General features: G+C 41.9%; 2 protein-coding genes across 3 annotated transcripts in view; one reads left to right on the forward strand and one right to left on the reverse strand.

The window, feature by feature from the left end:
- LOC126563180 (selenoprotein F) overlaps positions 1-17325 on the forward strand; it is an 805869-nt gene that overhangs the window by 454404 nt on the left and 334140 nt on the right. The window lies entirely within an intron of this gene.
- The window catches only part of LOC126563497 (tyrosine-protein kinase Abl), a 32193-nt gene that overhangs the window by 14397 nt on the left and 471 nt on the right, over positions 1-17325 (reverse strand). The window lies entirely within an intron of this gene.

Raw genomic sequence — 17325 nt, forward strand, 5'->3', positions numbered from 1 at the left:
TAGAACGTGACAAGAGTGAACGTGGCATCAAAAATCCCCTTTTAATTGTGTCGTTAATCTACGCTTCAAACACATGGCCTTAAAATGGCGTCTCTTTTTTTTTCTTCTTATAGCAAACAATGAAAACAACTCTGCAAAACAAGTTTGCTTACAAATTTTAATAGCCATCTCAAACAAATTACTTTACCAGAAATTACCGCATGTCCGTCCGGCCAACACCAACATCGCTAAGCATCCCATTCATTTGGCGAACGAACGAACGAATGAACTCCTAGCGCTTGAATGAAGATAGATGCAAGCAAAAGCAAATAGTATAACGTTACATACTTCTTTTGCCGGCCTAGCTAGCCAACAACAAGCCGGCACAGCTCCGGTCTCCTTGGCTTGTGTGTAAATATAAACATCAACAGTTCCAACCCCGCCGCGTCTACTTGGTTCGCCACCATGCTATCGTGTTGCAACGTCACTAAGACCCAAAGTACACAAACAAATCGGTGGGAACCACTTTATAAACAACGAGTAGCCGCCATCACGTCATCTGTGGCTGCACCATCCAGCAGATAATCTTTCCCCGACAACAGACCAACGTCGTGTGCCATTACTGTGGCGGAAGAAATTGAACACCACCACCGGTCGGTTGCCCAAAATGAATGGTACACAAAGTTTACTCTTATGTCCGGAAGCGAGTCTCTGGTCTGGCGGTAACGATTCGTCATTCTAAGCTGTGTTGCTGGCTGGAGAAACAATTGGATGGCTCACTTTCGAACAAGATCGTCGAATGCCTCATCGAATTAAAAGCCGGAATAATGGACACTAAAATAAAAACGCACACACTCTTTCAATTCTGCTACACATATTGATGGCAATTTTTAAGCAAAAACTAGCCACAAAACCGTGTACTTCACCCATCCCCTTCATGCTACCATAACACAATGAAGTTTCAATAATAACAAATACCATTCATATTGGCACCGTGAGCTGAACCGGACCGGGTGAACCAAACAGTCAAACCTGCCAGAGCGCCGTGTAGCAGAAAATCAGTTCTTCCCACCAGGGAGAAGGCATTCGAAATGGTAGTTAGCCTGTGTCATGATACAACAGGCGATAAAAAAACGCACACACACACATAGCTACACAATCATCATGACGTAACCTTCACAAAATCAAAGCGGTGCCCGACGATAGTGGCTTCCTGCTTTAGGGTTTTGAGCAATTGCCTCCGTTGAAAATTCACACAGTGTGCCATATCTCGGCACTACACAGTGCCGACCCCGCCCCCCCAAGGGACGAAATGCCTGCTCCCAAACGTCGCAAATGACACGCGATCGGGCCCACTGTGTGTGACCCGCCGAGCACGAATGTACGCAACACACGTTTCCCATCCATGCAGCGGTGTGGTGGTACGGACGCGATTGGTGATTTCACGGGCTTCTCTCCCCATTGGCACATTTGCACATAATGTCACGAATTAGTACACACTTCAGATGAACGGGCGAAGAAGACCGCAGGAGTCATGCAACCTTGCCGGTAGACGCCTGTTTTGCGATGGCGTCCGGTAGGCGGTCATTCTCAATATCATACACCAGATGGGCTGCTTTTACTCAATATTGCATCACAACGAATTTTAATCCGATGTTGTAAAGGTAAGATCCAAGCGTCTTTAGTACAGATCGAGGAGTAAACCTTTTGATAAAAATATCCCCAGAGGAACATCATTCAATTGCTACTTAAGACGCATCGACTTCTTGTGTGTGTTGTTCCACCCTGCAGCACCCGGCACAAGATCTCTCAGGCCGTACAACGTAAGCGTGATTTCCGTTAGCATATTTTACACTGTTTATTTGAATTTCCTCCTCGGAACACACCCATTACCGTTCTTTAACTGATCAGCGACCGCCAGTGCTAGAATTCTAGAGCTAAAAAAGCAAAGAGAAACGTTTACGAATCGCTTCCACAAACGGTGGCACTGCATGCCGACCTCTCCGAGACCATCTCGTCAATTATAACACTTATTTCCACCTCATATGCCCCCCCCACCTCTCCTTTTTCCCTTCAATGCAAAACACATCCGCTAGTTGGACGAGAAACACTCCGTGTTCCGTGTTCTTGTAGTACGAACGACCACCACCAATAACCGGCGGAAGGTATGTAACCGAATTGTGGCTAGCGGTTGAATCCGGAGGCCGTACACCCATCGTCTTCCATCCTTTCTCTCCTCTCCCTTTTTCACATGCCGGGTCAGCCAAAGGAAACTGAAAAACACACATACAGGAAACATCATACTACACACCAAGCTTGAAGCAGGCGAACGAGAGTGGCCACACCGAAAACGAAAAATTATCCCGGCACCCCCTTCGAGTGCATGTTGTGGCTGTGTGCATAGATGTATGTGCTCTCCTTCCCGCACGATAATGCAGCCGAAGCATGCTCTGTTAGGAAACCATCAATCTTGATTCTCTGCCGTGTGTGTTTGAACTTCGCGCGATGGAGAAACGATCGCCAGCCGGGACGCGTTCTGTACAGGGCCAGAAAAAAACCGGCCACGATGTGGGAAGTAGAAAAGTAACGGTGTAGGACGATACCATTATACACAGCCCACAATTTGGGCGGTGCACCCATTGTCAAGAGCAAACACTTCATGCCGGTAGTGCGCTTGTTGTCAGCCAATCAAGACGGATTAAAACACTGCAGCTGGCAGACGAAATATCTAACTTTTAGCACCAAAGAGCGTACTGTTAGACTTGAAAATTTGTGTGTTTTTTTAACTTCAACATAATATGCTTTGGTGGAATTAATTGTTCATTCCATGGTCCTGTTGTGGCCTAGCGCTCTAACCAATCAATCATTGTTCTTAATATCGCGTTTCTTTTAACAGCCCTAATTATCATGCTCTAAAATGTAACAATGTCATATAACAATGACATTGTCTCTAAAACGAAAAATTGGTATTATGTTTGCAAAACTGGATGTTCGTCAGACAGTGCGAAGTGCTTGAAACATGACGAAAGCTTCAACGCCAGCATTACGATTGCCAAATGGAAACTCGATTATGACGAATATTCTTCCGTCACCTACAGAAACGATGTCAAATTAGTGTCAAATTGCTGACTGAAGTTCACGTTGCAATGGATTGAAGCATTTTTTTCTTATAATTAAAGTTTGGTTGCCTCTAACAAGCCAGAATGCTTCTCGCGTGATGGTAAAACAACCCAAAAGTTCTAGTAAAACCAAGTGAAAAAAGTACAAAACTGAGAAACATATTTATCATATTTTCATTATCATTATTAGTCTCAGTAACAACACAAAAAAACTAAATAAAACGAACTTAAGCTCTACGAGCAGCAGAGCAGCTACTTTTTGTTAATCACTTTCACTTCTAGTCTTAACCTTTAAGTAAGCAACCGGATTCCCGGATATTTTTTCAACTTCAAACTGCAATAACTTTTGATTAATTGCTTGTATTGACTTGAAAATTTCCGAAGCCTCCCAACTTTTTATTTCCGATTTTTTGGTGTGCACATTGTAATTTTCAACAAGCAGTAAGTATTTGATGTTTTAATTATTTTATACTTTACCACGCAAGTTGGCAACCAGCATTCCAGCATATTCTACCCTGGCCAGACGGCCAGACCATATTGTTTGACTTATTAATAACACGTAGTGAGGATATTCAGTCTTGACTACGGGGGGAGGATCCGGATGGGATTTGAACCCTGCCATGTAACGGCCGGCGCCGCTGTCACCTACACCACCGGACAGGCCATAAACATAAAAACAACATAATGAATGAATGACATAGATTTTCCATACAGGAAAGCAACAAGAAGATTAGAATAAATAAATAAACTGTAAATAAGTATGATAATGCTGAATTTGGCGAAAATGTAGACAATAGATTGTAATACAATGCATTTATTATTACTCGTTTTTTGTATTATAATAATTGTGATATACAAATGTTGCATATAATTTGGCATCATAGTTCTATATTTATTTAACATTCCATTTTACAAAGATTCGCAAGAATATACATGGATAGAAAGCATCGTTTACATACGAAAACCGGTAATTGTATCCGTAAAAACGTATGGAATACTCGGGTATGCCGGTTGCCAACTTACGTGTGCAAATTTGGTTCCCATCTCTACGGTTAAATTCAGGGCCCTGTGTGGTGTAAGTGACCAGACCACTGGACCGCCCCGATGATTATCAACAGGATAATCAAAACATGATCATGAAAAACATACTCTCATTATAGTAATGATTAGGAGAATAAAAAAAGAGACCGTATTAGTTGACGGCGATAGCATCGAGGTGGTGGAAGAATTCTGCTATCTTGGGATAATCGTATCTCTGGATAACGACATCAGCAGCAAAACCCGGAGACGCATCGTGGAAGGGAATGGTGCATAATACGACCTTCGCCATCAACTGAAATCCAAAAATCTTCGAGACCACACGAAATGTGAGATATATCACACACTGGTCCGCCCCGGTGGTCCTCTATGGCCACGAGTCTTGGTCCATCCGAGTGGAGGATGCAAGCGCTCTTGACGTGTTTGAGCGACGAATCCTCCGAACCATCTTTGGTGGTTTGTTCGAGCACTTGTTGAGCAGTACAGCGAATGGGAAATTTGGAAGGTCTTCTTTGGTGGTTTGTTCGAGCACTTGTTGAGCAGTACAGCGAATTGGAAATTTGGAAGGTTAGCGAATTGGATCATGTTATAAGTATGCCGGACTTGTGCTCCACCAAGAATTCGTCCGTGACCCCCAGTTCGGCACAGGACGTCGGGGAGCACAACGAATTCGTGGGCTGGATCAGGTGAAGCAGAACCGTTCTTATCGAGCACCTATATGGACGGGAAGCTATCGACAGCCAGGGATCGAGTATCCTGGAGAATTATTATCCATCGGGCTATCGGTGTCAACGACACATGCTCTATAGTGAGCAGGCCAATGAGAGAGATGGATAGCCAAAACTAGGATAAAGATACAACTTATAAGTTGTACTAATCATTAACATTGAAATTCTCAGTAGGTTCCACGTTCTATTCCATTGACCATGCAGAGAAAAAAGAATAAGACGAAGTGACTTAACGGTAATTAGTTTTTTTTTTTTTGAGATGTACAACCACATGTTACTCGCTGTTGGTAGTTCTGATATAGCTACAAATGAATATGTACTCAAATCTCATAATTAGTCACGGATGACATGAAATAAGTTCTCGCTTCAATTGATTTTGTTTGACAGCTGCTACGAAACGAAAATAAAAGCTTGACAAAAGATTGACTAGAGAAGTCAATTCGAAGCCATAATGTCGAATTACTCGATTTGTAATTAGAGAAGAATTGTTCGACAGTTCTAGAGTACTACAAAATAATTCAATATGGAATAGATTGGAGTTTTTCGCCAGCCAACAGTATTGAGGAACCCCTTCTAATGCAGCTAGGTACTTTCTCGTCGTAGGAAACCAAAGATCTAAGAGCTATCATCCAGGAGCTTCCGGACATTGTTGCACATATAACTCGCTGTTTCTCTTTGAGACGAATATTCCGTTGGACAGTGCCCAAAACTTTTTTGGTTAAGGTACCAATCAGCTGATATCCCTCTAGGTTGCTCTAAGGTCCAGTGGCAATATTTGCATACAGCTGTTTGAGCGTACAATTAAAATCTTCATCTTCAGTGGCTATAACATTACTAATTCCTCTCGGAAACGTTTTTTAAATGCACATTTTTCACGCACCTAAACGGTACGACGATACTGAGTTCTTGTTATGGTGAATCCTCCCGTAAACAAACAACTACCGTAATCCGAAATATCTACTATGACAAATACCACGCTGTGTTTTGTCTACAAACAAGAAAAGCGAAAGCAAACCAACGAGACGCGAAGAAACCGATTACACAAAACAATTCTCCCTCCCGCTCATCGGAGCAGATAAAAATAATTGATGCAATAATACACGCATTCCATGCCATAAAGAGCGTAAATTATTCCAGCAAACAGCAAGTCGTTGGCACGTATAACGCAATAGAGTAAAATGCTGTTGCACTGTACCCCAGCCACAGCCCTCAACGGCCCCCCTAAAGAACGATTGTGTATGGTAAATTGTGCATGTAATTCATCTTTCGTCTTGAAGTTGGAGAGTTCACTGCCAATTCTGTCGGATCGGTCGGAGATCGAGATTACAGCGAATGATTCCATTGCATTTGGTTAATTGACTCCCCGCCCCCCGCCCTAGCATTGAATCAAGTTGCTTACCGAATTACGGCAAAACGAATGTGTGCTATTTTAACACACACAGAGCACACATACATACAGCTGGGTTGTGTCGAGAGCTCCAATGCAAATGATACATAGAGAAAATTTCTTCCTACCCTCGAAAAATGAAAAGAAAAACACAGAAACGATATGGTGAAAGTGACCAAAGGGTACATCATCATGATGCACGGTTACACTTTGCATGGGGTGCCATACTCACGACAAGGCTGGGATAAAGAATCGGCAAAAATGTTTAAAAATAGTTGTCTAAAATATTTTCATCATTTGGTGGCCCATTTTATTGCGGAGGTTTTCTTGATGTGCCTAAGCGAACTTTTCATTCTGTGGTCAATGTTAAGCTCGTTGTGGCATTGCGAAGCACAAGGGTAGAGCTCGTAGAGCTTAGTTTTATTTGTGTTTCATGGCCAATTAAAGTTCAAACGTGTACAGTGTCTTGATTTCGTTGAAGAAAGTGTATCCAATGTTTTTCGCCATTCTCCTGAAAGGAAAAGTTACTGAGCAGTTTTTACGAAAAGATCATGGTAAATTGCAATTTTTGCTTCTCTATTTGACCATTTGAAAATGTTCCGCCCTCAGAGACTTTGTCCTACCAATGTAGGTTTAGCCTACCGATGTACAGTATTGGACAAAACAAGTGCAACCAATCAATTCCAATCATGAAACCCTACATTGAAGCTTCATACTATGTCGATTGTGAGAATGATGTTTTCAAGTTGATTGAAACAGCCCTTTTCGTGTTTATTAAAACAAAAACTTCATTAAATATACATAACAATTCATGAAAAAATAATATAAAAAGTCAACGTTTGCCTCTTGGACAAAACAGGTGCAAATTCGCGTGTTGTTTGCCAAATTTAAATAGGCTTCCATTATTTCGTTGCAAATCCTTGGTTTTAAATTACAGCCTTGCATCTGCGAGGTATATACTTGATTCCACAGGTTCTCTATAGGGTTCAGATCCGGAGATTTGGGCGGTCAGCTCATCACCATGATTTCATTATCCTTAAACCACTGTTTGACCACTTTGATGGTGTGCTTGGGATCGTTGTCTCGTTGGAATATCCATTTTAATCGTATATTCCATTCAGCATTAAGCAACGAAACATTTTTCAGGAAGCTGTTGTACATGAAACGGTCCATTATTCCATCGATTTGATGAATTGGACCAAGACCGTTCTCAGAAAAACATTCCAAGACCATTACATTGCCTCCGCCATGCTTTAACGTCTTCTGACAGTAACGTTTTCCAGTTGTGTGACGTACGAGGGCAAACCCCGTCGCTTTCAAAGATGTTGAACTTCGATTCATCACTGAACAGAACCGTCTGCCTATTTCTGCCCATCCCAGTCAATATGAGATTGAGCAAACAGAAGTTTTTCATGCTTCGTACGATCATAGTGTCCTCTTTTGGCGTGGTAGACCGTGGTTTTCCACCTCTATTGTGCACACAAATCTTTCCGGTTGCACGAAATTTCGAGCACAGTTTAGCAACAGACCATTTTTTCACCTCATACTTGTCACAAACTGTTTTTTCATCGATCATTTTCTTTCTTAGTTTCACTCCAAGGCTCAATGGTTGGCGTCTAGTAACAAAAATACAAACAACAAAAATAAAGAAAGGATCAGTACTGACCTTCCTCAATGATCGTCAACGTGTATTTGTAACCTTGTAATGTTACAAAAATGCAAAAAGAACACTTTTTCAGCAAACGAATCATTTTCAAACGTAAAATAAAGTTCTGAAAGGATGCTGGTAGAGATAGTAGTTCAAAGAAGCGAGAAGTTGCTGTTATTTTGAACAGCACAAGATGATTCTTGCCCACAAAATAATCGCTGTGATCTGTCAATTTGACAGCTGATAGCTGCAACAAATATGTAGCAATCATCTAAACTCCTGGCACCGTCAACTGCAGTAAGCGTCTCATTTTCTATTTGAAAAAATTGAAATTTGCTGATTCTTTTTATGATTGCTCTATTTGAGTTGCACATGTTTTGTCCACCACTGTAGATAGGCTGTTCTCTTTCTCATGCTTTGCAACAACTTTGCACGCTGTCCTTGAATGTGTAGAAGAATTGGAGGATGTTCTCTTTCTGAGCACGGCGACGGCCAGAGACTATACATATTCCCTGCTGTTCCTTTTTCTTGCTAAATCGTTCCCCGTTTAGCTATCCTCTCTCTATCGGGCTATCTGTTCTCCTTCGTTGTGGCTCAACAAAACACTCACTCACTCCCACTTTTGCGGATTCATTACCGTACGGCGCAGGAATACCATATAAGGATAAACTCTAGGCATAAACCCAACACTCTCTTATGCCGGCCATGCCGGGTTGCCAAATGTTATTGCTGCTGGTGTGCGGAGCTGGCGTATCGCAGCGGACAGCTGTTGTTTTTCGTACACGAAAGAAACAACACCAAAAGCTTGTGCATTGGACAGTTCGTTTCATTTCCTATCTCAATAGGCCACATGGATCAATATTTAATCAACGCAAGAACTCTTTCCTTGTGAGCGCGATAGTTGAACTATCGAGGAAGATTTAATTTAAATATTTTAGAGGAAATTTTATACACACCAGAAAAAGGCAGCTTCGGTAATTCGAATTTCTCATCATACGGTGCGTTGTTTGCTTAACCAAAGCACGTGTAAGGCTTCGCAGAAAATAAGCAATATTATGCAAGTGGGTGCATTGGTGGTAAGGATTGTTTATACAACTCGCATTATTTCTCATGTAACTAATCCTAGCCACAGTGCCATACAAAAAACAAACATGTGCCTTGCACTGAAAACCGCAGAAAAATCCACCCACGTAACATAAAACGTGCACAGTACGGACAACGACGCATACGACATCGTCCGAACGGTAACTTACTAAGTTGAATGTGCAATGAAATCGATTTGTTTTTCCTCTTTTTGGAATAGAAACTAGTGACACAACAAGGGAGCCTTTAAAATCATATTTAACTTGAGTGTTTAATTTACTAAGTCCTCGCTTGTCCACCATTATTATAAGCCTACATCAGAAGAAGATAAAAATTTTATCACCATAATTTTTCGAACAACAATAATGCAAATTTATGGCGCATTTAGCGAATTAAGCATTTAGCGAAGTCCAAATGATATGTCTGTTCTCAAAAGAGTTTATCTTTTTAGGTTTATATGCAGCACTCTTTTTTGTTGATCTTATATATGTATGATCTTAATCTTTATATGTTTTTTTATTCTTCCTCTTGGCTTAACGTCTTACTAGGGATCGCGTCAGCTATATAATAGATTACTAGTTTTATGTATTCATATTATACAGCAATACCGGCTGTCAATAGGGGCGGCAGGATGCGACAGCAGTGCAGGTCTTCAAACGGCAGGACCGAGGTACAAATCCCATCCGGGTCCGTCCATCCGTAATGACGACTGACTATTTAACTACTACGTGGTATCGGAGAGTCTAGTAAGCCATTTCGGTATCTGTTGTGACCTTAGAGGTCGTTAATCCAAAAAGAAGACCGACTATCCGACCCATGTAAACAAGTACAGTCCATACTTCTTCATGGCTTACAGGGTTTATCGTGACACTTCTCTATTTGAGCGATGTATTTCGTTGAATTTGGTATGTGCATAATTTTCAAAAATCTAAAATCCCGCAAGCGCAGGTAGCTTAACAATTCGTTGTTATTGCTTGTGAAATTAAGTAGAAATATGAGATTAAGTTTAACAAGCCAACTTTTATTAGTTTTACCAAGCGATAGCAGGCCGCCGAAACAACTTCATGGTAAACAACAAAATGGTCAGTAACAAGCCAGAGGTCCTCTCGCGATGGGCTTAGTACTTTGATGAATTACTTAACGACCAGTTTAACGAATAGCTAGAGGCTCCACTAGCAGACGGTCCCAATGTAACGTCGCCACCTGACATCGAGGACACGCTCAAAGCTATCCTTCGGTTAAAGAACAATAAGGCACCCGCAACCGACGGAATCGTAGCCGAACTGATAAAAAACGGGCGTGCTTCTCTAGAAAGTGAGGTACATCAAATTGTTACTGAGGTATGGGACTGCGAATCGATGCCTTGTTATTGGAATCTCGGCATCATTTATTCCATATGCAAGAAGGGAGATATGTTGGACTGCGACAACTACAGGGGTATTACGGTGTTGAATACCGATTCCGAAATGGAAAATTGGATAAGATGGCTGAACAGCAGTTGAACACGTACCATCTCTTCATAGATTTCAAGGCCGCATATGATAGCATAGCCAGGGTAAAATTCTACGAGGCCATGAGCTCTTTTGGAATTCTGGCCAAACTGATCAAGCTTGTCAGAATGACCATGGCCAACGTCACATGCCAGGTGAAGTTGGATGGAAAACTCTCTGGGTCCTTTGCTACCGCTTAAGGCCTGCCTCAGGGAGACTTGCTCACCTGTCTACTACACAACTTGCCACTAAAGAGGGCTACCGCGACTCGGAGGTGGAGACTTCGGGAACCATCTTCAATAAGTCAACCCAGAACCTGGCGTACGCTGATGATATAGACATCAGTGGTCTGCGGCTCTCCCAGGTAGCAGAAGCCTACCAAAGGATCGAGAAGGCTGCAGAAACCTCGGGGAAAACCTAGGTGACCGCAAATTTGAAGTCGTCCAAAACTTCACCTATCTCGAGTAAAAAATCAGCACTGAAAACAGCATAGAGGCGGAATTGCGCTCAGATTCTACAACCTGAGGAAATATCTCACCTCAAAAAACCAGTCACGACGGCGCACGAAGCTGGGACTGTGCCGTACCTTTATAGTCCCAGTACTCACATACGCCTCTGAGACATGGACCCTGTCCAAAACAGACGAAGCCCTCTTAGCCGCGTTCGAGAGGAAGATGCTCAGAAGGATCGTTGGCTCCGAATGTGTGGAGGACAATGGAGGAGCCGCTACAACGACGAGCTGTACGAACTGTATGACGACCTCACCGTCGTGCAGTGAATTAGGCTCTCAAGGCGCCGATAGGCTGGTCATGTGTTCTAGGTCACACCGGCCAACATGCTAGGACTGAAACCACGTAGTTGGATAGACAGTCTTCAAACCTTCCTCTCAGCTATCGGACTATCAATCTGATGACTGATGACTTACATGGTTTCGATCCATTTTTGGGATTCGTTTTGTTTTTAAATAATTTTGTCATTTGATGGTAAAAACCAAATACTTTTTAAGTTATCACTATGTGAAATCAATTTTCATTTGGTTTTCGCGCCCAGAAACTAGGTAATTTTATCAAATATATTATTGTAAAAAAGCTTGTTTAAATTTTCAACTCTTCAACCGGCTAATGGCTGATGGCCAGCGTCTGTTCTCCATGGTAGGGGCGGCTGATTGTCCTTCTGTCCTGGCATCCTACGGGACTTTAATCAGCTAGGATGCTTCGCCCCTCCGACGAGACAGGGGATTGGGGGTGAGGCCCTGCAAACCACCCCCAATACCATTGCAACGAAAGGTCTAAATAATACTTTGGCGACCTGGCCATTTCGACGCGACGTACCCAATCCTGAGCAGACCAAGATGAAAAAGAAGAAGTATTGAAGAATAAGATGATGAAGAAGAAGAAGAATGGAAACAGAAACCAAATTCAGACGACGACGAGAAACTGCCTCATTCTTTCTTTGGCAAAGGAATACAAAAAACACTCCGCTTGCCCGAGATAGCCTCGAGCAAAGGGTTAAATATATTTGTGTAGTAAAGAAATATTCAGTAGAATTTAAACTGGCCATGTTTGCGAAAATCGTCTTTCAATTTCAAATTATTCCAGTTTGCTTATTATAACCGAAACTAATCTTATACGTACAGTCAACTTTGGAAAAGTTGAACGCAATTTCAAAAAGGACTTTTTTCCGTTGCTTAGTATTTTTTCACGAATTATCCCAACAACGCATTAATTCACCGGAAACCAGGAAGTACCGGTGGAACTATGCAACTTGCTTTTTCGAGCTCTCTCTCTCTCTCTCTCTCTCTCTCTCTCTCTCTCTCTCTCTCTCTGCATCTCTCCTCATTTTAACACATATAAACTCACATCAACGCAGCAAGGACCTCATTCGTGTACAAGTGGCTGCTGCTACGATTTCCAAAAATGCCGCTTCTGCGCACAGTTGTTCCCTTTGGGTGTGTAGTGACGACCGACAACTACGACACCGAGTTGTAACCGTACACACACACAAAGTACACTCAGCGTCACATACACGCACACACACACATACAGTCAACCAATCCTTCCCTTTCTCCAGAGCAAGTTTTCAGCCATCCCGGCATTACTAGACGCTGGATTGGGGTGGTTTCAACCCCCGCAGCAGCAGCAGCAAGGCAACGAACGTCCGCGCTAAACGACAACAAGAAGTAGAGGCCACGACCACGGTTACACACGCGCATGTACGCGTACCAACTACCACCGAGATGCTTTGTTTCGCCTTTGTCTGGAAAAGATTGCCGGCGTTTTGGACAGCACAAGAGAAAAGGTGGCGTACTTCATCAACTGGTGAATACTACGGTACAAACAAAAAAATATGCATGAAAACAAAATTGCCTCAAAATTGTGTCTGCTGCGAGAGTTAACTGCCGCTGACAATAGCATACTTATCGTTTGTACCCCACCAAATCACGTACAGAAAGATATGCAATGAATGTTAAATTATCAGACAATTTTGTAACTTGCAATTCTTGAGGATTTGCTGAGCATTCCACCGTATGCCGATTAGAAGCCAGCATTAACTTTATAAATAAAGTGCCAAACCCAACTCAAAGCCAAGTGAAAATAGAAAGGTCGCCTATATGGTTTTCGTTTGCGGTATTGAAGGAAGGAATGTATTTTTAAACCTTCTAAATCTCAAACCCATGAATGCGAAAGGTTAGCGTCGGAACGGCGCGCAAATCAATCGACATTTGCTTAGAATATCCATCCATCCATCCATCCATATCAACTATACTATTTGGAAACGATTCAAAAGACCGAGATCGAACGACTTCAATATGCCAAATTGGACAACATCTACAGACGCTTCTGCGTGTGGTAGTAGTACACGGCGATGCTTTGCGATGTTGTTACGGCGGTTATAGGAATGTTTAATTGGATTCTCGATCCCATTTAACCATGTTCAATTAGGGGCCGGCGGTTAGATTTGACAAACAGCGATAGGGGACAACAACGGGCGATCTTCTGGGTTCTTCCAAAGACGCTACAAGCCGTATTGTGAGCAATAAACGAACAAACAATTAGTATGAAACAGTCATACGCCGGATGCAATATCTGTTCTCATTATTATGTTGCAGTAAAAATGTTAGATTTCGTTCTGTCATGCAGGTCATCCCCATAAAAGACATCTGCGCAATCCGGATCTGGATAGAAGAAAAAGATTTGTCCCACTGTCAGGCCCAATATCGAATCAAAGATCTCAAGGCACGAAGGTAGACTGCCTTCTTCAAGGGTGTATAATACATACGAACACACAAACAAACACATAAGGCGTATTTACCACCGACTTTTGCTAACCTGCCTTGTGAAGAAATAAAAAAAAAGCTTGAATGTTACTGCCCGTGGCCCACCTTAATAGACCATTCTCAGACGCTACCCTCCCAGCAGCCTACCCGGCCACTTATGTGGCCCAGCGGGCAAGAGACACGTTCAAGCGTGTGATAGTAATTACCGCCAGCGATGGGTACTTGTGTGTGAACGGTTGCTGCTTGTTGCTGCAGCATTCGTATGCGTCCATGGGCTTCAGCGCTATTCATTCGTCGTTCTGAGTGCACTCTCTGATGCATTTGCGCGACCGTTTCAACCATTCATGCGTAAACAAATCTAAAACAAAGATGCAGAAGAAAAATGCATCCAACGGGGCTGGGGGAATATCAATTAGGGGCCCTTCTGTATGGCTAAACAATAGGAAGAAGAGGTTGGCCAAAACACGGAACCTTGATTTCGGTTCATCTTCTGCTATTTGAACAAGACGTCGGTACGTAGAACAGTGTTGAAGAACGACGGTTTTTAACTATGAAATATGTTGTGCAAGTTTTCGACAGAGCAAATTTAGCACTAGTTTCAACAAATCTAGAAGAAAACGCCTTTTTTTCGATTAGAAATTTATAGAACAAAAAATAATTTAAATTAAATCTTTTGGAAATGTTTTCGTCCTATGATTTCAAATTAGGAATAAATATTTAAGAATAAGAAGCTCAATTTGGTAAACTTTGTACAAATAAAGTTTATTTAAAACGAATCAATAAGATAGTAGACAGTGTAGAAAGTATTTTCACAACCTTTCATGCCACAGTTTTGTGCCCTAAAGTTGCACCTAACTGCCCGTCATCGTTTTTCTCAGGTACTTCAAGTAAAGATTAATTACTACAGCGTTATTAATTAATTTATATCAGCAACCAACGCATTCGAAAACAATTTGTATTGAAAATTGGTTCATATAAAGAAGTTTAGGCCTGATTATCTCTTACAAACGGAAAATAAATTTGCATTATGAAACCTTTCTTGTGACAGACAAGTTTCGTTAAGCAATTTTTTCGTTAAATCTTCAAAATCAATCTGTCAAAGTGATGAAACCACAAACAACAAAACCAAAAGTGCAAACAACTGTTTTTGTTGAGAAGATATTTTGTGTTGTAGCTGATATTTAGGATTTCAAAATGATTTTTTAAATCTTTTGAGCGATGATAGCAGTACGGATGATGAAAGAACGGAAGATTGGAACTTACTAATCAAGCGTGAGTTTAGCCTGTGAAACTTTTGTGTAAAACGTTTTTGATATGTTCTCGAGGTTGTTCCATTCAGATTTATGAAAATCGAAGGAAACTTTCCTCGATATTCGTGATGACATTGAGCTAAAGTTTTTGCATGTTAGGGCAAAAGGACTCACGCCTAAAGAAATGTTGGCTGATACGCTGCGGTTTCTTGCGGAGGGGAGTTATCAAAATGGAACCGGAAAAGATTTCAATAAAGCTGAAGTGTTTAAATATTTTGGAAGAAACGTTGGTGCCCAAATACATTTCATTAGAAATTGAACCAAATGACCAACAAGATGCCCGACGATACTTTATTTCCCGTCCTTTCTGATCGTCCTTTTCGGGAAGATTCTTTCTGAAGTAAAATACACACATTTTGATTGGAACTTCACAATAAAACGAACAGGAAACACACAGGAACGAGTGAGTTTGGCGCCTTTCCGTTTCGAATTGCGGACGGAAAACAGTTTGACAAATACGAGTCTCCGTTTGACAACACAAATGGCTGTCATAATTCGAATCTTCCGTTTTTGACAACTTGTCTTGACAATTCAGGCCTTTTATCTCTGAGTGAAGAAATTGAGTTAATACTTAGACACATCCTGACGATCACTCTAAAAACAGACATCGGAACGGAGGGCATCAAAACAACGAGGAAAATCGAAGCTTTTTCGTTGTGAAACTTGGATTCAAAACGGCAGAGTCAGCTAATTCTATCCGGACCGATGCCCAGTAGTAAGGGCTGACTATCCAACTACGTGGTTTCGGCAAGTCTAGTAAGGCTCTCTCAAATCTAGTAGGTAGTCTGAAGGTCAGCTTAGTCTGAATAACCTTAGTAGGTCTTTAAGCCATGAAGTACAACTACATGTTGTTCACAATAAAGTCTGACATGTGTGATCTAAACAGTGAAACAAATCCTGGACAACAAGAATATTCAAAACTCGTTGTCTAAGTGTGGTATGAGGCTCTCCATCCGACAATTAATAACCTTTATACTAAATAAACCTTTATGGAAATACATTTTCCAACCAGCCGGTGATCAAAACGAAATTGCAAATGGTCGACAAGGACCAGAAAAAGAAAAATGTCTAATGTCTCAAGAAACTGCTGAACCACCCGACAAGGGTTGCTAATATGAGATGATGTAGGATTCGAGCAAATTTTAATGCACAATTTTGCATTCCCATTCGAGGTTGGTCTACGAATTCAAACGTCAGACTAAGAACACAGACAAAAATGCTCAAATAATTAGTAGCTCCCAGAGCTACATACAAACAGAAAACCATTTCTACTGGCTTCCAGCATTTCATAGCGTACCAAAATACTCTGTCCGCTTCCTGAGTGTGCTCACACCCTCTTGGCAGCACAAAACCTAGCACAATCACCGTCTACAACTGAAAACAATCTGACAAGCAGTGAGATGATGATGCTGCTGCCGGCTAAAGAAAAGCCTACAAGGGAAGCTTGTAAATCTATTTAATTCAAAATCCTCCAAAGAAGAGGCACACATAAACATGGCAGCCATGGCACCACATTGCAATGTGTTGAAAGTATTGTAAAGTAGAAAAATAATAGGGGAAAAGCAGCATTATTTCACCCCTCTTTGGGCTCGCACACCGCCTGCATACGGCGAAGGTTCACTTTCCAAGCACAAGGAGACCGTAGCCAACACAGCCTCCTCCTACACACGCACAAACACACACATACTCGTAGCCGGATGAGATGCGCCTAACTAAGAAACGAACGGGGTGGATGATGATGTTGCCGGGATGGACGGAACGGTCAATCGATAAGCATGTTGTGTGTGAGTGTTTCCTCTTTTTTGTATGCTTCTTCCTTCATCTTTATCATCCGTTTTCGATTTTTCCTGTGCGCGTTTCAACGTGATAGTGTGGTGGCCGCGTGTGGCTTGGAAGATGTTGAGCTGTTTTCGTAGCTGCTGCTGTGTGTGCAAACGTCATTGTTGATGGCTGTGCTGCTATTGTTGCACCTATACACTCGGCACGGATGGATGTGAATGTGCATTCTAATGGCAAGAGCTGTAGGTGTTTTTGATCGCACGGGGAAGAAAAAACTTCCCTCGGGTAAAAGCCAAGGACAATAAGGATCCAATCCTGTCAAGGGGGATGCGCACACGGAAACAATCATTCGTTCCGGAGCGCACCGGAGCACCACATCCACACAGCGAAAGAACTTTTTTTCCTTTTTTCCCTTTTGCTATTTGGGTGTTGTTGGTGCATTATTGTAGAATGAATGAAAACTACAAAGAAAAGGTACAAATTTAAA

The sequence above is a fragment of the Anopheles maculipalpis genome, chromosome 3RL, assembly GCF_943734695.1.
Source record: "Anopheles maculipalpis chromosome 3RL, idAnoMacuDA_375_x, whole genome shotgun sequence".
NCBI classification, from domain to species: domain Eukaryota; kingdom Metazoa; phylum Arthropoda; class Insecta; order Diptera; family Culicidae; genus Anopheles; species Anopheles maculipalpis.